Here is a 25,354-nt window from a genome sequence, read left to right on the forward strand (position 1 = left end):
GATTCCATATATATGTGTTAGCATATGGTATTTGTTTTTCTCTTTGACTTACTTCACTCTGTATGACAGACTCTAGGTCCATCCACTTCACTAGCAATAATTCAATTTCGTTTCTTTATATGGCTGAGTAACATTCCATTGTATATATGTGCCACATCTTCTTTATCCATTCTTCTGATGATGGACACTTAGGTTGCTTCCATGTCCTGGCTATTGTAAATAGAGCTGCAATGAATATTGTGGTACATGACTCTTTTTGAATCGTGGTTTTCTCAGGGTATATGCCCAGTAGTGGGACTGCTGGGTCGTATGGTAGTTCTATTTTTAGTTTTTTAAGGAACCTCCATACTGTTCTCCATAGTGGCTGTATCAATTTACATTCCCACCAACAGTGCAAGAGGGTTCCCTTTTCTCCACACCCTCGCCAGCATTTATTGTTTGTAGATTTTTTGATGATGGTCATTCTGACTGGTGTGAGATGATACCTCATTGAAGTTTTGATTTGCATTTCTCTAATGATTAGTGATGTTGAGCATCCTTTCATGTGTTTGTTGGCAGTCTGTATATCTTCTTTGGAGAAATGTCTATTTAGGTCTTCTGCACATTTTTGGATTGGGTTGTTTGTTTTTTTGATATTGAGCTGCATGAGCTGCTTGTATAGTTTGGAGATTAATCCATTGTCAGTTGCTTCATTTGCAAATATTTTCTCCCATTCTGAGGGTTGTCTTTTCATCTTGTTAATGGTTTCCTTTGCTGTGCAAAAGCTTTGAAGTTTCATTAGGTCCCATTTGTTTATTTTTGTTTTTATTTCCATTTCTCTAGGAGGTGGGTCTAAAAGGATCTTGCTGCGATTTATGTCATAGAGTGTTCTGCCTATGTTTTCCTCTAAGAGTTTTATAGTGTCTGGCCTTACATTTAGGTCTTTAACCCATTTTCTAGATTTTCTTTATTTTATGTTTACTTCAAGGTTTTTAAAGAGAAATTTATTAGAATAAATTCAACATGTTTTTGGATTTATTAGATTTTATTCTTTATATGTAGTTACTGTAATTATTATCAAAGTAACAAGTGAATTTATTTTCTACTTTGATTATTTTATATTTTCTTTGCAGCCTAGTATAAAACACCTTTTAAAAGAGTTAAAATTGCCTTTTATTACCATCTAATGTATTTTGACATAAATTCAACATTGTCATTAATCTTTATGTTTTAAAAAATATAACATCAATACAAAGAAAGGAACATAGGGAAATATTACAAAAATACCTTGAGTTTACAATTTAGAAAATCAATTTGTCTACATATAATGATAATTGTACTTCAACCAGCCCAGTATTTTATTTTACCTTCTATTTGCATCGTCCAGTATTTTCGAACAAAAGTAAAATCAGTGAGATAGAAAGCATTTAGTTTTTGTTTTTTTCCCCCGGATTTTAATGGTAATGCATCTAGTACAGCATTTTCCAAACAGAATTCCTTAAGTCTCTAGTCCCTAGAGATGTTACTCAAGTAAATATTCAGTGACAACCTAGTCTGGATGTTTTCATAACATCTTGCTCATTCTTTCTTTAATGTTTCCTTCTCTTTCATGATATGTTTTATTTTCCCTAGGGATTAGATGAATATGTGGCCAGGTTTCTGTATCTCAAGTTTCATATCTCAAATCGTGATTCCTTTATCATCCACTTGGATGACTTATCCAATAGGTTGGGTTTCCAATTTCTTGATCAACTGACCTCTGAGATTTTCTTTCATCCATTCAGTTAGCTGTTGTAAATTCATAAGAGCAGCTCAGAAGCTGGACAATAACATCTGTAAATGTTTGTAATCCAAGTGGAGGAGCTCAGGAGAGGAAATGGCATCCTTTCTTTGCTTTTTCTACCCTCTGTTTGACTCCAGACTCTGCCTCTGTTCTGCAGCTTGCGGCTCAGCTGGGTTTCAAGCCTGATACAGCTCTCCCCAAGCATTCCAGACAAGCTCTGCCACTTCTCCCAGAATTGCTCAGTTCCTGGTGCCACCACTGATTTACAGTCATGAAACTGAGCCTGGTAACATTCCTTACATTTTCTCCTTTTTCATTTAAATGAACCATTCTCTAGATTTTCTGAATTCAACATTAAGTTTGAAACTATAAGATGGAAGGAACAAGAACCCTAATACTACAGTATACATTTTATTGGTTTTTATAGTTAATATTTTATAAGTAATTTTCTATGAGTTAGAGTATTTTATCTAAAATATCACAGGCATGCTTATAATATTTTCTTTTCCTTGAGAAAGTTTTAACTGGGAATTAAAGAACTGATATTAATTGTACAGGTAGTCAAGCTTTACACTAAAATCTAAATATGAAATACAAAAACGTTCTTGTTCATTTTTTTCATTGTGGTTAAATACACATAACATAAAATTTATCATTTTAACCATTTTTAGGTGTACAGTTTTGTGGCATTAAATACAAGCACACTGCTGTTCAACTAAAATGTTTCCTTTCTTGAACTGGGCATTGAATATAAACAATCAGGTTGAAAATATTAACTATATCACTTAATAAGTTGTTTTTTAAATAACTTGATATTAAATATAATTGACTAAAATTTTTTCCCCGATGATGACAGTGACAACTCATCCTCACCAAATTACTCTTAATTTACCAAGACCATTAAGCTCTCACCTCACAGGGGGGAAAAACAAGTAAAGTAAATGGATCAGATATCAATCATTAAAATACCTTGATTTTAGCTTTTTATTTACAGAAAAGAACGTTAAAATGTTGAGAGCATTCTGTATGAGATCTGCTAATATCAGTCCTTCAACTTACAGGTAAGACCCTTATATCTCTGTGTTTTCTCTCTTTTGCTGATATTTATTTTTGTCTGGAATGAAGATTTTCATTTGGTTTACTTTAGGTGGAACATAGCAATACTATTCACAAATCAATTTTATTTCAATAGGGAAAACCATCTGTGAAGAAGATAACTACCATCTTCAGATTAATCATAATTTAATCTCATGACCCATTACCAATCTTAGACCTTTCTTTATCCCCATCACTTAGCTACTATTTTGCTGCTACTTTCCCCCATAGTTTCGGGTTATTTTATAGTTTATGCATTCTTTCTCAAAATGGGGACTCTGGTCACCCACATTATTATTTTGTTTTTCTTTTTTTAAAGTGCAGATGTATTAACCATACCATCCCTCCCCAAACTCACAGGGAGTAATAAATATTTACATATCAACAACTCCTGTGGTCATGATTATGTACTAGGTTTAATGAGAACTCATGTATCTAATTAAACATTTGAGACCAAATAAACAATTAAAAATCTTTGGAATCTTACAGTTTACAAAGCATTTTCACTTGCACTAGTTTATGTAGTTTTCAGTAGAGTCCCTTGAGCAATGTGATACAAATAGTCTCAACTAGAGAGATACACTAGGAATGGCTTCTCCAGAGGAGAAAACAAAGGGTCTTATGGATTAGTAAATCTGTCTCAGACCTGTCAGCTACAACACTGTGAAATAAAGGCTCAAATATTTTTCAAACGAGAGTGTTTCCTCTTCCCACTGTGAGACGGTAAAGGAAATTAATGACCAAATACAGTTGAGTGAAAAAAGTAGGTCAAGCCATTCATTTCTATTGTACAGTTGCCATCAACATCATGACTACCATTGCTGGCTGGCAGGTGATGAGTACTTACCTGTGCCACACTCTTTGCTAGGGAGTCTGTGTGTGTTCTCTTGGTGCAATGGATATGACTGCACTTTAAGATAAGGAGTGAGGATTAAAGAAGAAAAGGAGATAGTCCAAGAATACACGTGTAGTAAATAAGAGAGTGGGGACTTGAATGAGGATATTTGCTTCCATAATTCTTGTTCTTAATCTTTATGTTTAAACTATACAGATTCACACATCAACAGTGATTACAAAATTAAAATATAACAGTATAATAATTTCATAACCTTGCCTGATCATAAGCTCCAATCAATAGACTATTTGTTTAGAGGTAAAGAGATTGAACCCAAAGGCAATTGGTGGAGGAGGGGAGAGAAAAGCCAGGTGGATTACCAAAATAAGTAAATGTATATAAGTCATCAATTGCTTAGGATATTTTAACAAATTCCATCATTTTAATTTTCCCAAGTTTTTTAATTATGCATGTATTTGTGTATATACTGATTTTACAAGTGTGCAATTATCCATCACTCTTTATAGCATACCTATTTCTTGGGCAGATATTTTACCCGTCTCATATCTGAAAATACTAAGAGACTAAATGAATTTTCATATCACTCCCTCTACACCATGGAAAAGAGATATTTGCTCCTAAAATCAAAATATGGGAAAACAGAAGGTCAGATAACCAATAGAATACAAGTGTTCCTGAAGTCACAGAAAATCTGAAACAAAGACATATTGTTTTCTGACATTCTGAAATGGCCCAGCATGACCTAGCATACAACTGAATTTACGCAGAAATAAAATCTAGGACAGAATAAGGGGAGTAAGAGAACACTCTATGGTTATTTGATTGTCTGTAGAGACTTAAACTCTGAAAGGAACCCAGACACTTCTAAAGGTGGGATGTGGTTTTTAATCTCAATTCTTCTGTGCCCATAGCAATGTTGTTACGTAATTTAATATTTTTTATTCTCTTTACAGAGAGAATTAGAAATAAAGCCCTTATATAATTCTTCATCAAAATTAATTACAAGATAACATGTTGTGACTCTAGATGACCATAATGTTCATTATGATTTCACCATGTTGCTCAATGCTCTACTGTGAAATAGTCCTTGTACTGTAGCAAATCTTTAAGCTCCAAAAACAAAGATGGAATAGCAGAATTGTGTGTGTGTATGTTTGTATACTGAATAAAGATTTCAGACAAGATCAAAGAATTAATTTTTACACATGTTCAAAGATATTTCTGAGTTCCACCATTAGCCTGTGATGATTTATTTATTGAGAATAGACACACACGCATGTACATCCATAGCTATACCCATATCCATATAATCTTAAATGTTTAAATAGAAGTGTTATGTATATGGCTATGTAATTTAAATGTTCTGGTTGTGGCATCAATAAAGAGGTCTGGGAGAATCTTCTGCAGCTAAATATTGGACAGAAGGCTTCTGAGAAATCCAGGGATTGCTGTCAGAAAGCAATTAAGCTGAAGAAATTACATTAGTGGAGAGCAGATGCCATATTCAACTCAGTCACCTATTTTTCATGCAGTTGGGGCTCACTGGTCTTTTATTTCCCAATAAACAAAAGATTGAAAAACACCTGTCCCTTCCACAGTCAGGTGAAGCTGTCTATTTGAAGAGTAAGTAGAACACCACAGACAATTTCACTCAGCTCTTCCTATTCTAAGTTTGCTTCTGATTAAGGAAGAGAAAATCAAGGAACTTGGAATTTTATGTCCTTTTAGACTGAGCTTCACTGACATCCTCAAACACTTTTTACGTGGTCTTTTTTTTTTTGTCTGCATTGGGTCTTCGTTGCTGCACGTGGCCTTTCTCAAGTTGTGGCGAGTTGGGGCTACTCTTCATTGCTGTGCACAGGCTTCTCATTGCGGTGGCTTCTCTTGTTGCAGAGCACGGGCTCTAGGCACACAGGCTTCAGTAGTTGTGGCACCCAGGCTTAGCTGCTCTGCAGCATATGGGATCTTCCCGGACCAGGGCTCGAACCCATGTCCCCTGCATTGGCAGGCGGATTCTTAACCACTGCACCACCAGGGAAGCCCTATATGGTCTTTTTTATCCTAAAGTCATTCCAGAGTGGCACATGCTTTGGCAACTAACATTGTTCAATAGTGACAACCAATTTTTCTAGCCCACTTGTGTTTCCTGTCAATGAAACAAGCTGTGTTTTCTTTTCTTTGCACTTTGAAGAAATCATAACATGAGCAAAACACTGAACAGAATCAGACAGAATTATGCTTTAAGTTAGACAGAAATCATATTTTTCTAAAACAAAAAAAAATTGGCTGAAGTAATTTTCTTATGTAATAAATCCATGGAGGCCAAATGGGAAGTACATTTTCTTAAATTTTGAATTTTACCATCATCAGTCAGGGTCCTGAATTTTTAATTTTTTTTTACCATGCCATATTTTTACTTTTCAGATTTTTCATTCTTGCACCTTATCTACAGAAATGTGTAGATGACTTTATCTCCTCTTTGACACTTTAAAAATGCCTTTCTGTTTTTCAATTTAAGGATTCATTTCACCATATGGTTTGTTTAGCCTGATAAACCCTCCTGCACATTATGAAATAAGCATGGCTATGGAAAACCATTCATGCTGCTATAGTGGAGGTTATGCTAGTGTTTTTATGAGTGCTGACCCCTTCTCCAATTCCAGGAATTTATCAATGAGCCATCAATTTGTTTTAAACCTGCAACCTGGCACAGATGAACTCTGCCATTATGCAGAGTTGCCCAAGAGATCATCTTAGGTCACAAATGTGATGGTTTTATTCAAATTCATTCTTTGGGGAAGTTAAAATAAAGCAAACATCAATGTTACTTATTTATGGTGTCACAAGTAAAAACAATGATATTCTCTCAAATTAAAATGAAATTAAGCATAAAGTATTTTCCAAGAACCTCATTAGTTGTGTATAAATTCAGGGCAACAACACAGACAACAGATTCTAAGGTCGATGGGTGGGCAGAGACAACATTGCCTATAAAGAGAAGCAATATTTTATTTTTGTGTGTATTTAATTTCTAGTGGAATTTTGCTGCCTACTGCATTGCTAAATTTGCAACTCGTTGGATTCTGTATTTACTCATGTTCGTGTGACTTAAGTCATAAACACATATCATCTAAAAATGTAAAATGTTGTACATAGTGAGAAGAAAAGCAATAGAATGCTTTTGAATTACTCTATTCTGCCAGCTACCTCACTCTCAGTATCCAGGTCTCCGTTTGTATTTCTTCTCTTCTCTTTAATACAGAAACACATTCCTTCCAACTTCCACCAAACAATAGATTCTGCCACCTGGAATAGCTCCACCATCCTGTGTACCGATTCTACCTTTTTTTTTAGAGTCCAGTATTTTATGAAGATGGATCACCCATGAATTATAATTATCCATTTGTTCTCTAGTCTATTGACCATTATATCACACCTAGCATATGCCAAACCCTATTCTAGGTGATGAGGTCCCTCAAGGATCATATGTTCTGGTGTTGAGGAAAAAAATGCAAAAAGTAATAGCTTATCTGAAATATTTTCTATTTTTACTTCACTAAATACAGTGACAAATAAAACATAAGTTAGTATTTCCCAAACTGAAATAAAAATTTGTAAGACTTTTAACCAAAAGTCCTGTTCCAATTTGAGAAGCAGCATTATTCTATCCATATTACAACTATGTTCAGTTATTATTATAATTTCTCTTTATTTGATTTCTTTTTCTTCATGGCATTTTCTGCATTAAGCTGATATAAATCAACAGCTTGGATGAAATTTAACTCAGAAACGTAAAATATACATTCAAGGAAACAAGGCATATTTTGCTGAATATTTAGAATATATATGACTGTATTTTAAAGTAAACAAATGCTTAGAATTCAAAAATTATTATCTCCAATTTTGACTACTTCCAAGTGTCCCACAGGTACATGGTACATGACAGGTAGTTTTTTTGTACATTAAAATGAATATAATTTTTTTATGATTAGCTAACCCCTCTGACCATCTAGCTTTTGCATTCCAATGGGACCTCTCTCCCACTGGCCATTTACATGCGCACATGTCTTCTGGATACACCATACCTCTGTGTGTGAGTGACAAAAAATGGCACAAAGAATCCAACAGCTAGAGATGGTGACAGAGGCAAAGACAATATCAACTGTGTTAAACAATTGGTGGTCCCTTGCCAGAATACAGAGAATTTCAATAAGTTAAGAAATAAGAATTTACTGCTGAATAGGAATTCACCATGTACTTAGTGGGATAATAAAAAATTATACACAAAGCTATTACTTTTTTATTACAGAACAAGTCACACGAGAAACAACATACTTATTAAAGTTGGAAAAGCAGTTAAATGTGGGGTGAGAATACATAAAAGAAACACAGAAGAACAGATGGAAATACACTGAGGGCAAATGGGTGGCACACGCAGGATTTTCCTGAAATAAATAGTTTTAAAAAGAGGCACAGGCAGCTGCCAGTTGTTTGGAAATGTTAAGAAACACTTTTCTTTGCATAATGAATGTGTTAAACAATAGAAATAATAATAATAAACAATAACAATGGTAACAGTAATAGAAAAAAGTATAATGACAGGAACACCTTGCATATAGCATTTGTTCTGTGCCAGTTACCTTTCTAGGCACCTTGCAGAGATGAACTCGTAAAATTATTCATGATTACAAAAATACTTATAATTGTTACTTTAGCTCTGAACATCCAGGAAAGTTTATATTTAATATAAGTTCCTACCATTAAAGGTATTACTAGTCACAGCTCTCATTCTGTGTGGCCACTGACATGTGCTCCACCTCCAAATCCTTGTGACAACAGTATAAAGTACGAACTACAGAGATAATGACGCAAAGCATTAATGAACAATTATAGTAGAGATGTGTACTGAACACCTTATAAATAATGATTACAATTAAGCTTTTAAAGAATAATGAAGGGTGTGTCCATTACAGGGACCCCAGACTAAGTCAGGGCCCCAATTATTAATTTTCAATTAATTTTCAAAGCACCCTTCCCCTCTTCACAGTTCTCATCAGAATTTTCTATGACCTCCAAAAGAAAGGGAACACGTTTGTCTTGTCATCACTGCCTCACCAAAATCTAGTGAAGGACCTGACACGTTTTTTTAAACATCTTAACCATTTTTATGTGTAGAGTTCAGTAGCACTGTTAAGTATATTCACATCATTGCGCAACAGATCTCTAGAACTTCTTCATTTTGCAAAATCTCACTACTATGGTTTTCTGTGATTTTTGACTGGTTTAGATACTTCTTATGAGAGAAGGGAATCATACAATATCTGTGCTTTTGTGACAGGCTTATTTCACTCAGCATAATGTCCTCAAGGTCCATCCATGTTGTCACATATTGCAGACTTGATTCTTTTTAAAGGCTGAATAATATTCCATTGTACGTTTACACCACATTTTTTAATTCATTCATCCATTCATGGACAGTTGGATTGCTTTCACCTCTTGGCTATAGTAAATAACTCTCCTATGAACATGGGTGTACAAATATCTCTGAGATCCCACTCTGAATTCTTTTGAATATATATCCAGAATTGAGACTGCTGGATCATATGGTAATTTCCTTTTTGAAGAATCTTCATTCCGTTTTATCCACAATGGACGCACCATTTTACATTCTCACCAATGATGCACAAGAGTTCCAATTTCTATACATCCTCACCAGAACCTGCTGTTTCCCATTCTTTTGACAGTGGCCACCCTAATAGGTAGGTATGAGGTGATATCTCCTGTGGTTTTGCTTTACATTTCCCTAATGACTGGTGATACTGAACATCTTTTAATACACCTGTTGGCCATTTGTATATCTTCTTTGTAGAAATGTCTAATCAAGCCTTTGTCAATTTTTTAATACAAATGTTTTTGTTGTTGAGGTGTAGGTGTTCCTTATATTTTATAGATATTACACATTATCAAATATATGACTTGGAAATATTTTCTCCCATTCCATTAGCTGCCTTTTTACTTTATTCATTGTTTCCCTTTATTAACAGAAGTTTTTAAGTTTTAAGGTTTTAAGTTTGACATAGTCTCATTTTTCCATTTTTTGCTTTTGCTGTCTGTGTTTTTGGTGTCATATTCAAGAAATCATTGCCAAGACCAATGTCATGAAGGTTTTCCCCTTTATTTTCTTCCAGGAGGTTTATAGTTTTAAGTCTTTAATTCGTTTTGAATTATCGTTTTTTTGCATATTATGTAAGGTAAGGGTCCAACTTTTATCCTTTTCCATCTGGATATCCAGCTTTCCTAACACCCCTTGCTGAAAAGACTGTCCTTTTCCCATCGTGTCATCTTGACACCTTGTAGAAGATCATCTGGCTGTATATGTGAGAGTTTATTTCTTGACTCTTTATTCTATTCCAATCATTTGTATGTCTTCTTTATGCCAGTACAGCACTGTGACACATATATTTATACATATATAACTGAAGAGATAATTATCCAGTTTTGGCCCTAGGACTATCTCATATTCTCAGTATCATTGTATTCTTTTATGCCTTAGTTTGAAAAATAACTTTATACTAAAAACATGAAACTGAAGACTAAAAACTAATAAAGGTGTCAAATGGAATAAACAAATATTAACATTTTGCCACATTTATGAAAGAATTTTAAAAGAAAAAATTTAAATATTAGAGATGAAGCCTCATCTGTCTCATTTCCTTGTCCTCCATTTACATATGTAATTTGGAGGTATTTAATTAACCCCAATCCTTAATTTGTTACATATTTAGGCAGAGGACTTTTTATATTATCTTACAAACAAGATACTGTATACACATATTATTTTTAAACACTGTTAGCAGAATATATGTAATATCTTACAATGTGACTCTTTTATACTTAACATCCCAGGGCTAGTGTCACAAGCACCTATTAGGCAGTCTCATTTGGTCTTTGGCTGCATAATATTCTAATGCATGAATGGATCAAATTACTCTATTAATGAAAGAGTATCAATGGATTTACTTCTAGATCAGATATGAGAAAGAAGGGAGAGAAATGAAAAAGAGAAAGTCAGAGTTATCCTGAAGCTTTGGAACTAAGAAACTGAAAGGATGGTGCTGTGAGTAATTGTTGGGAGGCGGGGCTGGGGTATCAACAATTAGTGTAGGAGTTATTGTAGTGAAGATACAAATGAGGAAATTGAGAGACACCGGTGGATATCCAGAGATGATGTCCAGGCTGAAGATACCATTTGGGAACTCATCAGCATTACATGCTTTTTAAAGCTGTGGGGATGGATTAGACCCTGAAAGGAATGAGCATAAAGGAACGTGAGAAGCCCAAGGGTTGGATTTGGGCATACGTCAATGTTATGTGGTCCAGGAGGTGAGGAGGGGTTAACAACTGAGATGGAGAGGAGGCACCAGTGATGTGGGAGAGGAACACTAGGTGTGTGTAGTGTCCTGGAAATAGACACTTCCCCAGCAATTTGATAAGGCAGACAAGGCTGTGGTTAATTTGCTATTTTCAACGTGTGCCAATATATAGTAAGACCATTTACTACAGTAGATTTGTTAGGTCAAAGAGCAAGTGTTCTTAAGAACGCTCGCCAAAACGCCCAGGAAGGGGCACTGTTTGCAACTCCCATCAATGTTGGATGAGAACACGTTTTCCTACCTCTGGAAAACACAATATAAAATGAAGTGCTTTGACCTGAGCGAATTGGATATTATAAACTGGTAATATGTTCTGGTTATATGTTCCCTTTTTTTCCCTCCTTTGAGATTTTAAGCCTGTCGTCCATCCTTCTGTGTTTATTTGGGTGTATGCTCATTCATGTCACTGGGTGAGAATCCTTTATGTGTTAAGGAAATTAACCCTCTTTCTCTAAAGAATATTACAAATATTTCTACGAATTGTCATTTGTTTTTTAACTCTGTGCATGTGCATACACCTATGTGTGCATTTCTATGTTGAAATTCTGATTTTGGATTTAGGTTAAAATTTACCTGTCTTAAGATTCACAGCTTTGGGGTTTTTTTGGTCATATTAATATTATGAAAACGGTTATTCCATTTCTCCATCCACAAAATTTAAAGTTTTATTTTGTGTTTACATCTTTGATCATTCTTAAATCTATTTTGGTAAAAACTGTAATTCAGGGATGAAAAGCTTTAATTTCAGCTACCTACTGAATTCTACCACATATTAACTGAAGTATCTGTCTTGTAACCACTGACATGCAATGTTACCTTTGACAGAGTTTACTAAATTCCTTCCAGTATGAATGTTCTCCTTTCTTTTATGTAACATTGGAAAACATTCTGGATTTTCACTAGGCTCGTGGCTAACAAGAGTCTACACGTTTGAGCTTCCCTGGGACTTCAGTCCTGACCAACAGGATGTGTGCAGAAGTGATGCATCAATTTCTGGATAATGTCCCTATAAGAAAGTTGATGTCCTCATCTTCTGTCCAGTGTACCCCGGAACCATTCATGGTGGAGATAAAGCACACTTTATCCAGAGGACAAAGGCAACTAGATGGCAACGAAGAAGGACAGAAAAACCAGGGCTCTGGACTGTAGATGCTCTCTGCTCTGAACAGTGTGCTGCCAGACTGAAGAGAAATCAAAGTAAATTTATAATTCTGGGGGGCAAGGGTATTATATATATTAGCCTGTACACCAAGTAATGCAGAAATTGGTATCTGTAAGTGTTATACTGACACTATAAAAACCTAAAATAAATGGCATTGTCTTGGTTTTGACAGCAGAAATAGAACAGACAAATCTTTTACTCTAGAAAATTGATTATCCTGGTTATGCCATACAAACAGTTTTTTAAAGCATTGCCTGAAATGTATTGGAAAGCTGAATTCTTCTTAAACTATAGTTCTAGGGAAGATGGTAGAAACATCTAAATATGTTTTTGGGTTTGCCCATCATTACTACCTAAGAAAGATACTAGACCAAGATGAAGTAGGGCAAGAATTAGCCTATTTGAAAACACAGATGGAAAGAACTACAGTTTTGCTAAAGGAACTTTTCTCAGCCTGTGGTTAGAAAATAAAAGAGGAGATTCCATACACTTAGGGTCTCTGACGAGACCAGGTACTTCCTCGGGTTACTTTTTACCTCTGCAACAGAAAACCTACCAAGCTTTTAAAGGAATTTATTGCAAAAGAAACTGCAGTAATCCTTTATAAAACAGCCTGTGACAGATTAATTCCTAAAGGCAGTCCGTGGACCCCAAACCTATAGCGTCAGTAAACAGGCTGCTCAAACAGCACAGCCCCAGGTGGAATCGTGATCTGCAACTTGCACTTATGAGGTGCCCATGGAGGCCACGTGGAAGGAAGCTCTCTCTGGAAATTCAGAACGATGGAGCATGTGGAAGAAGGAGACCCTGAAAAAGGGTGAATGAGGAATTCCTTCCACTCCCCAGGTGGGTGTCTTTGCAGTTCCTGTCCAATACAACCCATCATGAAGCCACATTTCTCAGGGTTCCACTCTGAGGGTGTAGATTTTTATAGAAGTCACCTCTTCTTACTCTACCACTGATACTGGATTGGAGGACTGGCCCGGACGCATAACCAGGTGATACTCTGGATTATCTGCTTACAGGAGAGGCCATTTCTGTGGGGGGGGGGGGGAGAGGGGTCTTCCTGCAAACTTCAGCGGCCAGAGAACAGACTGTAGAGCAGATGCAATCTGTCTACAAACACCCATTCTTTTCTCCTTCCTTTTAGTTTTTGCTGGGCACATGGGCAAATTCAACACCAGGATGACAGAGCCACATGTGAAAGTAACCGGGGTCCCCTCATGATGTCACAGGACACAGCTGCCTACCATCACTCCACTACTGGACTCGGGACCCCAAGAACCAAGCCGTTTATCCTTATATGAGTCTTTTGAAAAGACCGGTACCTTAATAATGCATCACCTTTATCCTATAAAGAATGTCTATAGGAACTGGGTCTATTTCTGCAAATTAATATTTGTTCCATTGATATGTGTCTTTATGCCTGTACATGTGAAAAAGTTTTTAAACCTGTGATGGCTTTACTTCATATACATTTAAAACTTTTTACATGATTTCTTTCTCTTTTTTCTTCTCTTCTCGTAATTCTTTTTCTTTCCCAAGTATATTTTTTTTCTCATAAATCTTACTATACTTCTAAGAGAATATTTTAATATATTTTATTAGAATTATTTTATTTTTACAAAAATATTTAGTAATCATTGAGATATATTTGGTATTCGGCTTTTTATCTATGAACGGGGTCTATTTTTCATTTATTCAAACCCCACTTGTTTTGTCTTTCTAGTGATATTAAACATTTTTTTCTTTCATTATATGTTATAATGATAGTTGCACAGATTAAATATATTCTTTTATTTCTTGTCTAAATTTTTAATATATTGATGTAAAATGTTAATAATTTAATTTTATAATCAGTTGTAACATCTACAATGCTATCTTTAAAAAATGTGGCATTGTTGCCTTTCACTCTTTTAAAATATTAATCCATTTTACTAACACCTCTAGGAAGCCTATAAAATTTTCCATATATTTTATTATCTTTTTTGATTTGTTATCCACTCATTTTAATACACTAGTTATGCACATTTGCTGCCAAAAAAAAAAAAAAAAAAAATGCCAGCTAAGCAAAGAAAAAAAGTCACCTCTAATCAGGACATCTGCAGATAAAATCTGTTAACATTTTTAGGTGTGAATATGTTTATGTATATAAAAAGTTTTTATTACAAGTATATTTCCTAAATCTAATTTCAATAGCTACTTAACGTTCCATCATACAAGCATAATTTATTTAGTGAATTATTTAATCCAACTTAGAGCAACTGAGTAGTCTGTAATTATTACCAACTTTAAATAATGCCACAATGAACAGGCTCAGAGAAAAATACAAATGAAATTAAAATTATTTTGCCAAATTCCGAGAAAATAAGCCCATTTAGACTTTAACTGAAATGACATGCAAACTATAGTGTAACACTGGAAGGAACTGATACCACAGAACTAATGAATTTTCCTATCCTGGAACATGGTAACTCTCTTTTTATTAGGAACTTCTTTGATGTATAGCTCCCCAGTCCTTCATGTCAGCAAGTTTCTTTTGTTTCTTTTCTTTTTAGAATTTAGATAAGTTATTTTTTCATTTTACTGGCCAACATCATCAGTGCAATTAATTGTAGACACTGATCAATCTTCTCTCTCTCTCCCTCTCTGTCCCTCTCTCTCTGTTTCTCCCCATCTACTTCCTTCAAAAATTATTCTGAGCTCAGCAATAATTACAAATTATATCATATATATATTTCTAAAATTTAATGGTATTACATAGTAGATATATTCAGCAACAGTGATGAAAGTGAAGCTAACAAATGTCTTTTAAAATCTATACATTTGACTATGTGTTTCCTCTTTTTAACCTATTAACATTATTAATGTTATAATATTTAACTATTTTTACACGCCTTGTATTCTTGGCCCAAGACACACCCATTCAAGTGTATTATATTACTTAGCAGGTGCTCTATTATGTAATGATCCAACAGTGTTGCAAGAGTAGGAGAAACTTGGCATGCTGTATGAGAGAAAATTACTAATCGATTGTTCACTGTCTAGTAGAAGAGGGGTGTCTTAAATAATTATATGTATATGTAAGTAATTATATTCTGGTAAGTACTAAAATAAAGAAGTTTACTGAACTCTAGTCGGAGAACCTGATCTCGGCTAGATGCAATTTTTTTTATTTAATTGTTGGAATTATTTAATAGTTATTTATATTAAGACTATTGTGGCTATACATAATGTCTTTCAACTTTGTTCCTGTCTTTTGTCAATCAATTGTCTAAAATGTTGATCACAATACATTATTACTTCTTTCCTTTATTACTTATTCTTTGGTATCTTTGTATAGAGATCTTTTTTTTTTTTTTTTTTATGCTGTACGTGGGCCTCTCACTGTTGTGGCCTCTCCTGTTTCGGAGCACAGGCTCCGGACGCGCAGGCTCAGCGGCCATGGCTCACGGGCCCAGCCGCTTCGCGGCATGTGGGATCTTCCCGGACCGGGGCACGAACCCGTGTCCCCTGCATCGGCAGGCGGACTCTCAACCACTGCGCCACCAGGGAAGTCCTGTATGGAGATCTTTTCACCTCCATGCTATAAATGTATTTCCTGAATTTTCTTTTTTAATATTCTTAAATTTTTGTAATTCTCATTTATGTCCTTAATGTAGCTGGAAAAAATATATGTATTTTAAACTTAGAAGTAAAGATTATTACCTTTCAATATTTCAAGTATTATTTTTCAGATTAAAAGCTAATTGCACTGCATTTACATTCAGTATCCCAACTTTCTCCCACTAGCCTCCACCCTATTCCTACACATGTGAGGGTCTATGGTTACGATCACTAGGTTGTTCCTTTGATCTATTTTTACTTCTGCAGCATTAATACCAACTTTTTTTTTTTTTTGCAAAGAGGCTTTATATTGGTATCTGAAGAAAAATTCTCCCTATTATTTTTTTCCTGATTGTCGTGGCTATTCTAGGAACACAATCTATTAGACTAGTGCAACATTCGTCTGTAGGTATCAATGTGATAGACAGAGAAATGTCTATCATTCCTTTTCCTGACAATGCAGGTATATCTCTCAATTAATTTGGTTCCTTTTTGTGTAATCCAAGAACTAGCATTTAATTATTTATTTGCTTATTTGCAGTTTTTCTCCACCAAAATCTTCCTAATCTGTGAGACTTCTTCATAGATACTCTATTTTGTTGCTCTACTAAATATTAAATAATTTTTTATTAGTGCACTTTCTAACCTGTTACTGTTTAAATTAATGCTATTCCATTTTTTGTATATTGATCTTGCATCCAGACAACATAATCTATTGTCATGTTCACCTCAGTGGCTCATCTGTGAATTGTATTTGCCTCCTTGGCTTTCTATAGCATATAAAGCCCTGAATTGATCTACAAACAAACATTACCGTTTTCAATTTATGGAGCTTTGCTACTCAAGCACTGTTGGAGGGACCCAAAAAGCAGCCTTGCAGGGCTTCCCTGGTGGTGCAGTGGTTGAGAGTCCGCCTGCCGATGCAGGGGACACGGGTTCGTGCCCCGGTCCGGGAAGATCCCACATGCCACGGAGTGGCTAGGCCCGTGAGCCATGGCCGCTGAGCCTGTGCGTCCGGAGCCTGTGCTCCGCAACGGGAGAGGCCACAACAGTGAGAGGCCCACGTACCGCAAAAAAAAAAAAAAAAAAAGAAAAAAAAAAAACCAGCCTTGCAGATCCTTCCATTTCAACTGTCATTTCAGAATTTTTCTCATAGTTATTGTATATTCAGAAAACCTACAGAATCCACTAAAATAATTTAATATCAATTAATGCAAATGTGAACTACCTTTCATGCATTCCCAGTCAGCCTACTCTCTCTGATCCATAAAGTAATCACTATCTTAACTTTGAATTCTCTGGTTTCGTTTTACATGTTTTAAAACCTTATATAAACGACATTCTATAATATTCTTTTCTGGCTGATTTGTTAACTCAGCATTTTGCTGTTAGATTTATCCTGTTTTTTTTTTCATTAGCTGTATTTCATTTTCTTTACTATATACTAGTGCCCCTTGTATTAACACACCACAGTTCATTTATCCATTCTACTGTGGATAGACATTTTTATAAATGTCATTTGGTGCATATGTGTAAGCATTTCTATTTGGTGTATTTATACAGTAGAAACATTGGGCTCTATCATATGCCTATGTCCCACTGCATCCCAATAGCAGAGTATAAGAGTTCCCATGGTTCCATGTCCTGGCCAACACTGGGCTCTATAAGCCAGTTTTTACGTCACCTTAGCCTAACTATGGGAGTGAGAACCATGTCACAGTACGCTGATTGCATCATCCAGCTTAGTGGTTAAGTGTGTCTTCTTACACATTTGGGTGTCCTTTTATGAAGAAACCACCCACATCTCTTGTTTTGCCCATTTTATTTCTATAGAATTACTTATCTTTTCTTAGTGACTTTAGAAGTCCTATATATGTTCTGAATATGAGCCCTTCGTTGGTCAAATATCCTTTTCCACTCTATGGTCTACCTTTATTTCTCCGAATGGTATCTTTTAATAAACAGAAGTTTTTCTTTCTAAGGTGGACTGAATTTATCCATTATTTCTTGTAAGATAAGTGTTTCATGTCCTATGTAATTATTTTTTTATTTATGTATATTTTATTTATATTTAGTGGCTTTATTGGTTTGCCTTTCACATTTAGATTTAAAATTCACCTCGACTTAATTTTCATATAAGGCATGAGGTAAAGTCAAGTTTTAATTTTTTGTAACTAACTGACCCAACACTATGTATTGAAAAGATCTTTCTTTTTACCACAGCTTCAAAATGCTCCTTTAATGTCCACGTGTGTGAGTCTGTTTCTACATCCTCAATTCTTTCTGTATATATCTCTAGCTCTACGAATACCACAGTGTCAAATTATTGTAGAATTAAGAACTGATATCAAGCGTATAACACCTTTTCCTTGGTCTTTTTCAAAACTTTTGTGGTTATTCCTGTCATTTGACTTTTAGCTTGTTAAATTACACACGTGTGCTCATGCATGTTACAAGCACACTGGGATTTCGATTGAGATTTTACGGAATCTATAGATTAGTGGATAAAATTGAATATTTTTACAAATTTGAGCCTTCCAAACTATGAGCATCATGCATCTTTCCATTTATTTAACATGTCTTTGTTTTCTCTCAGTAATGTTTAATAATCCCTTTCTGCATTACACAAATCGTGTTGGATGTTTCCTTAGTTGTTGGGTACATGTTCATGCTATTCTAAGTGATTTCTTCTCAAATTTTTTTCTTAACTGTTGGTGCTGGCATATAAAAATAAAATTGTCTACCCTGACCTTTTATAATGCAAACTTGACAAACTTTATTATAAATTTGAATACAAATATTTTCAGTTTTTTATGTTCATATGCCCTCGCAAGTAATGATAAGTTTATTTTTCTTTCCATCTTTACACATTTTATTTCTCCACCTTGCTATATATAGTTCACCACCTAGTGAATATCATGGTTTTGCTCCTGCCGTCAAAGGGAAAACCTTAAACATTTCACCCATAAATATGTTGAATATTTTGAGGCATTCTTAATCAGATCAAGGAAGTTTCCTGTTCACTCTTAGTTTGCTGGGAGTTATTATTATTTTAAATATTTATTTATTTATTTTTATTTTTCGCTGTGTCAGGTCTTAGTTGCGGCACGTGGGATATTTCATTGTGGCACTTGGGCTTCTGTCTAGTTGTGGCACACGGGCTCCAGAGCATGTAGGCTCTGTAGTTTGTCACACACGGACTCCCTAGTTGAGGCACTTGGGCTCAGTAGTTGTGGCACGTGGGATCAGCAGTTGTGGCACGCAGGCTTAGTTGTCCTGAGGCATGTGGGATCTTAGTTCCCCGACCAGGGATCGAACCCACATCCCCTGCATTGGAAGGCGGATTCTTCACCACTGGACCACCAGGGAACTCCCATGTGGGGAGTTATTATAAACAAGTGATAAACTTGAATAAATACTCACATGATTTTCCTTACTTTACTCTGTCAATGTGGTGAATTTTATGACTGATTTTCAATTAATAAACCAATATTTCATTAATGATGCAACTTGGTCATGATGAAGTATCTTCTTTATATATGGTTTTATTAAGTTTGCTAATATAGCTTATTTTCTGCATCTTAATCCATGAGCAATCATGAGTGACACTAATTCCCTTTCTCATGCTCTTCTTTTTTTTTTTTTTTTTTTGCAGTACGCGGGCCTCTCACCGCTGTGGCCTCTCCCGCTGCGGAGCACAGGCTCCGGACGCGCAGGCCCAGCGGCCATGGCCCACGGGCCCAGCCGCTCCGCGGCATGCGGGATCCCCCCGGACCGGGGCACAAACCCGCGTCCCGTGCACCGGCAGGCGGACTCTCAACCACTGCGCCACCAGGGAAGCCCTCTCATGCTCTTCTTGAGAGATTTTAGTGTCAGGAAGATGATCACCTCATTAAGTGCTGTCAAGCCCCTCCCACTCTCTCTCTCTCTCTCTTTAAGAACATTATTTATTTTTTTACAGCAGTCTTAGTTTCACAGAACAACTGAGAAGAAAGTAGTTTTCCAACCTAGCTCCCTGCCCCACATGCACAAGCTCTCCCACTATCGACATCCTGCCCCAAGTGGTACACTTGTTAGTCACTGAACCTACGCTGACACATCATCATCACCCAGAGCCCATGGTTTTAGATGATTAACATTTAAAGAATTAGGAAACAGTATATATACTAGACACTCTAACCATGCTGAACATATCTGTATGATTTATTTTCTCCATATAATTCACTATGATATGAAATTCCAAATAAATAATTATGGATTTGATTAAATCCACAATTTGATTGATATAAAATTCTAATCCAATTCATGATTTCATTCACTGAAATCTCTCACTTATTGTAGAAATATATATCTGAAGAAGAGACTGGGATGTTAAAAATCATCTTTATCTCAGTCCATTTGAAGTTTAAATTTGTAAATCATTTTGATCAAAGTCCAAAAGTCACCTTCCTTAGCTCCCATTTGGGGCCATGCGAGTGGTGTTTTAATGAGAGAGAGAGAGAGAGAGAGAGAGAGAGAGAGAGAGAGAGAGAGAGAGAGAGTGTGTGTGTGTGTGTGTGTGTGTGTGTGTGTGTGTGTGTGTGTGTGAGATGGATCCACTCAGGCACCTGCCTCATGAGGTGGGCCCTAAGATCCTGGGTGGACGTGATGGGGTTGGAGGACACTGTCTTGGGCTCACCTGGACACTGGCCACCCAACTCAGTTATTACAAGGCAGATGAGCAGACTTCTACGCCTCTTTGCAAGGAGGTGGGTGGCTCCCCAGTGGTCCATGAGGTCCAAAAGCCCACCACCAACAGTGACATCAAGTTCTGCCTATTGCAGGGGAGGGCGGCTGAGGATACTCAGAGGACAAACCGGTGGATGTAAGACCTACAAAGAGCAGTAGTTCTGGAACCCTGCTGGTGAAATGTGGTTGTCCTGGCACAGCTACACCAGGAGGCCAGGGCCCACGCTGAAGATGAGGAACAATGGAGGCAGAATGGAGCACTCACCACCAAAGCAGGGCTTGGTCAGGGCAGCAGGCCCCTGCACACATGTCCCAGGGATTAATTACACCAGGTTGTCTGTATCTGTAGATGTAATATCACCTAATGGCATGTAATGACCGTTTCTCTCTCTCCTCCTTTCAAATGACTATTCATCTGATGTGTCTCAATCCACTGAGTGAGTAAAAGCACTGACTTCTCTGTTCGTGCTGTGCAGTGCATTCAAGGGATGCCTTCTTTCTTTCCTTCTTCAATCAACTCAACATGGACTCATCCTGTTAGCAATAATTTCATGAACTAAGTCTTGTGTTTATCATTGCTTCAAAACATCACTTGGATTTTATAAATATAAAAGAATTCAATAGCCTTTCAAACACAGGAAATAATCAACTAAAATAAAACACGTACGACAACACATTTACAAAAGAAATAAAATGAATATATCATCTAGGAATAATCTTGGTAAGCTATGGCACGAACTATGCAAAAATACTGCACAATTTGACATAACTGAAATGTATATAATAATACACAAATTAAGTATCATCAATGTTTAAATTCAGAAAGATCAACTATTTTGAAGAAGACAATTCCTCTCTCTCAAATTATATATATATATATATATATACACACACACACATATTTGAAAAAGAAGACCTTATTCTGACAAATATAAAAACAAAGTAAGAAAGTAAGAAAAAAATTAAAATCCTAAAATATTATATTGTTAAAGCAAACATAGCAGAGAGAGAAGTGGAAAAATATGTAATACATATGAAATCTTTTCATTTTTGTTTTCCAATGCCTCATTTTATATATAAACCTTACTTTCAATATGAACTCCATTTTAGATGTAAAATGAGGCAGCACAAAACAGTGCAGGGCTTGAATTATTTAATAAACATGGCTAGAATATTGGCTTTATGGAAAAATAGGTACTCACATTATTCACAGTCTAATTCTAGATGGGTTAAAGAGATAAAGGGAAAATCAAAGCATAAAAGAGAAGGAAATGCTGATTAATATTTATCTGATTTCTACATGGGGAGAGCCCGCTGAGCATAAAGGAAGGAAGCCTGATTTAGGGCAGGATCTGATCGTAGATTATTTCCAGTGAGTGTCAGCCTCTGAGAAAGAGCAGAGCCTGGATGGGGGGAGGCAGACACCTGCAGGCAGAAGGGCTGAGCACTTCACCTGGAACTTTCAGGTGGATATACAGCCCCTCTCCCCAAAGTTCTGATTACTGAACAAAGAAATGCACAATATAACTTCCCTTAGGTATCACTTTTAAGTGGCAAATTAGCAAAGAGTGGTTTTAAAAAATGTATGATGCAAATGATGTTAAGAAGAATTTAGTATAACTGATGGCAAAGGAATTTTGATAAACTTAACCCTAGAAAGCAAAATATTCAAAACTCAGTTTGTCTCTATGTATGATTTAGGGTCATTCTCTTGCCCCAACAAACTATTTGAGCTAAAATATATGTATATTGAGGCAGGCCATTCCCTTTGTATAAGTCTGTAGAGGCTTTAAATAGAATACTTTATTATTTCTGAAAGTGAAAGATTAGAGGTCAGATATCTAGCAGCTGCTTTTTCACCGATGTTGCCAAGGTAACTTTCTACCACAGAAATTTTGGGGAAATATTTTATTTTATTCATTACTGTCCCTAATAAGAAAATACCAAAACAGTGGTGTTTAGCTATTTTTGGGGGGTCAGGGTGGGAGGAGGTAACAAAGAATAAGCATTTCCTTTGTTGATTTTCAAAAAACGATGTGCCCCACACTGGACGTAGGTACAGAAATGCAAAGTCAGAAAGAAACCCACAGAACTTAAGCCATGGATCTCGAATTTGATTTGTGGTGAAAGAGATCAGAGACTAACTTTGTCACAGGATGACCAACAGAGATCTGGACAGTGTGGGTCACATGCTTAATTCAAACCTTATGACACCTAGAATCCTTCTTTTTTTTTTTTTTTTTAGGAATTTCATGTAATGTCTGAAACATTTATATTAACATATTTCCATATAAATAACCCAAAGAAAGTTTAGTATTAGTTTGTTTTTTCATTTAATTTTATTTTTTTATACAGCAGGTTTTTATTAGTCATCAATTTTATACACATCAGTGTATACATGTCAATCCCAATCGCCCAATTCATCACACCACCATCCCCACCACCCCGTGGCTTTCCCACCTTGGTGTCCCTACGTTCATTCTCTACATCTGTGTCTCAAATTCTGCCCTGCACACCAGTTCATCTGTACCATTTTTCTAGGTTCCACATACATGCGGTAATATACGATATTTGTTTTTCTCTTCCTGACTTACTTCACTCTGTATGACACTCTCTAGATCCGTCCACGTCTCAACAAATGACCATATTTCGTTCCTTTTTATGGCTGAGTAATATTCCATTGTATATATGTACCACATCTTCTTTATCCATTCGTCTACCAATGGGCATTTAGGTTGCTTCCATGACCTGGCTATTGTAAATGGTGCTGAATGAACATTGGGGTACATGTGTCTTTTTGAATTATGGTTTTCTCTGGGTATATGCCCAGTAGTGGGATTGCTGGATGATATGGTAATTCGATTTTTAGTTTTTTAAGGAAACTCCATACTGTTCTCCATAGTGGCTGTATCAATTTACATTCCCACCAACAGTGCAAGAGGGTTTCCTTTTCTCCACACCCTCTCCAGCATTTGTTGTTTGTAGATTTTCTGATGATGCCCATTCTAATTGGTGTGAGGTGATACCTCATTGTAGTTTTGATTTGCATTTCTCTAATAATTAGTGATGTTGAGCAGCTTTTCATATGCTTCTTGCCCATCTGTATGTCTTCTTTGGAGAAATATCTATTTAGGTCTTCTGCCCATTTTTGGATTGGGTTGTTTCTTTAATATTGAGCTGCATGAGCTGTTTATATATTTTGAAGATTAATCCTTTGTCCATTGATTCGTTTGCAAATATTTTCTCCCATTCTGAGGGTTGTCTTTTAGTCTTGTTTAAGGTTTCCTTTGCTGTGCAAAAGCTTTTAAGTTTCATTAGGTCCCATTTGTTTATTTTTATTTCCATTACTCTAGGAGGTGGAAAAAAGATCTTGCTGTGATTTATGTCAAAGAGTGTCCTTCTTATGTTTTCCTATAGGAGTTTTATAGTGTCCAGTCTTACATTTAGGTCTCAAATCCATTTTGAGTTTATTTTTGTGTATGGTGTTAGGGAGTGTTCTAATTTCATTCTTTTACATGTAGCTGTCCAGTTTTCCCAGCACCACATATTGAAGAGACTGTCTTTTCTCCATTGTATATACTTGCTTACTTTGTCATAGATTAGTTGACCATAGGTGCGTGGGTTTATCTCTGGGCTTTGTATCTTGTTCCATTGATCTATGTTTCTGTTTTTGTGCCAGTACCATATTGCCTTGATTACTGTAGCTTTGTAGTATAGTCTGAAGTCAGGGAGTCTGATTCCTCCAGCTCCATCTTTTTACCTCAAGATGGCTGTGGCTATTTGGGATCTTTTGTGTCTCCATATAAATTTTAAGATTTTATGTTCTAGTTCTGTAAAAAATGCCACTGGTAATTTGATAGGGACTAGATTGAATCTGTAGATTGCTTTGGGCAGTATAGTCATTTTCACAATATTGATTCTTCCAATCCAAGAGCATGGTATATCTCTCCATCTGTTTCTATCATCTTTAATTTCTTTCATCAGTGTCTTATAGTTTTCTGCCTACAGGTCTTTTGTCTCCCTAGGTAGGTTTATTCCTTGGTATTTTATTCTTTTTGTTGCAGTGGTAAATGGGAGTGTTTCCTTAATTTATCTTTCAGATTTTTCATCATTAGTGTATAGGAATGCCAGAGATTTCTGTGCATTAATTTTGTATCCTGCAACTTTACCAAATTCATTGATTAGCTCTAGTAGTTTTCTGGTGGCATCTTTAGGATTCTCTATGTATAGTATCATGTCATCTGCAAACAGTGACAGATTTACTTCTTCTTTTCCAATTTGTATTCCTTTTATTTCTTTTTCTTCTCTGATTGCCGTGGCTAGGACTTCCAAAACTATGTTGAATAATAGTGGTGAGAGTGGACATCCTTGTCTTGTCCCTGATCTTAGAGGAAATGCTTTCGGTTTTTCACCATTGAGAATGATGTTTGCCATGGGTTTGTCATATATGGCCTTTATTACGTTGAGGTAGGTTCCCTCTTTGCCCACTTTCTGGAGAGTTTTTATCATAAATGGGTGTTGAATTTTGTCAAAAGCTTTTTCTGCATCCATTGAGATGATCATATGGTTTTTCTTCTTCAATTTGTTAATATGGTATATCACATTGATTGATTTGCTTATATTGAAGAATCCTTGCATCCCAGGGATAAATCCCAACTGATCATGGTGTATGATCCTTTTAATGTGTTGTTGGATTGTCTCTGCTAGTATTT

Source organism: Aethalodelphis obliquidens, unplaced genomic scaffold (assembly GCF_003676395.1).
Source record: "Aethalodelphis obliquidens isolate GAN/ISIS:26980383/991018 unplaced genomic scaffold, ASM367639v1 scaffold65, whole genome shotgun sequence".
Taxonomy (NCBI): Eukaryota; Metazoa; Chordata; class Mammalia; order Artiodactyla; family Delphinidae; genus Aethalodelphis; species Aethalodelphis obliquidens.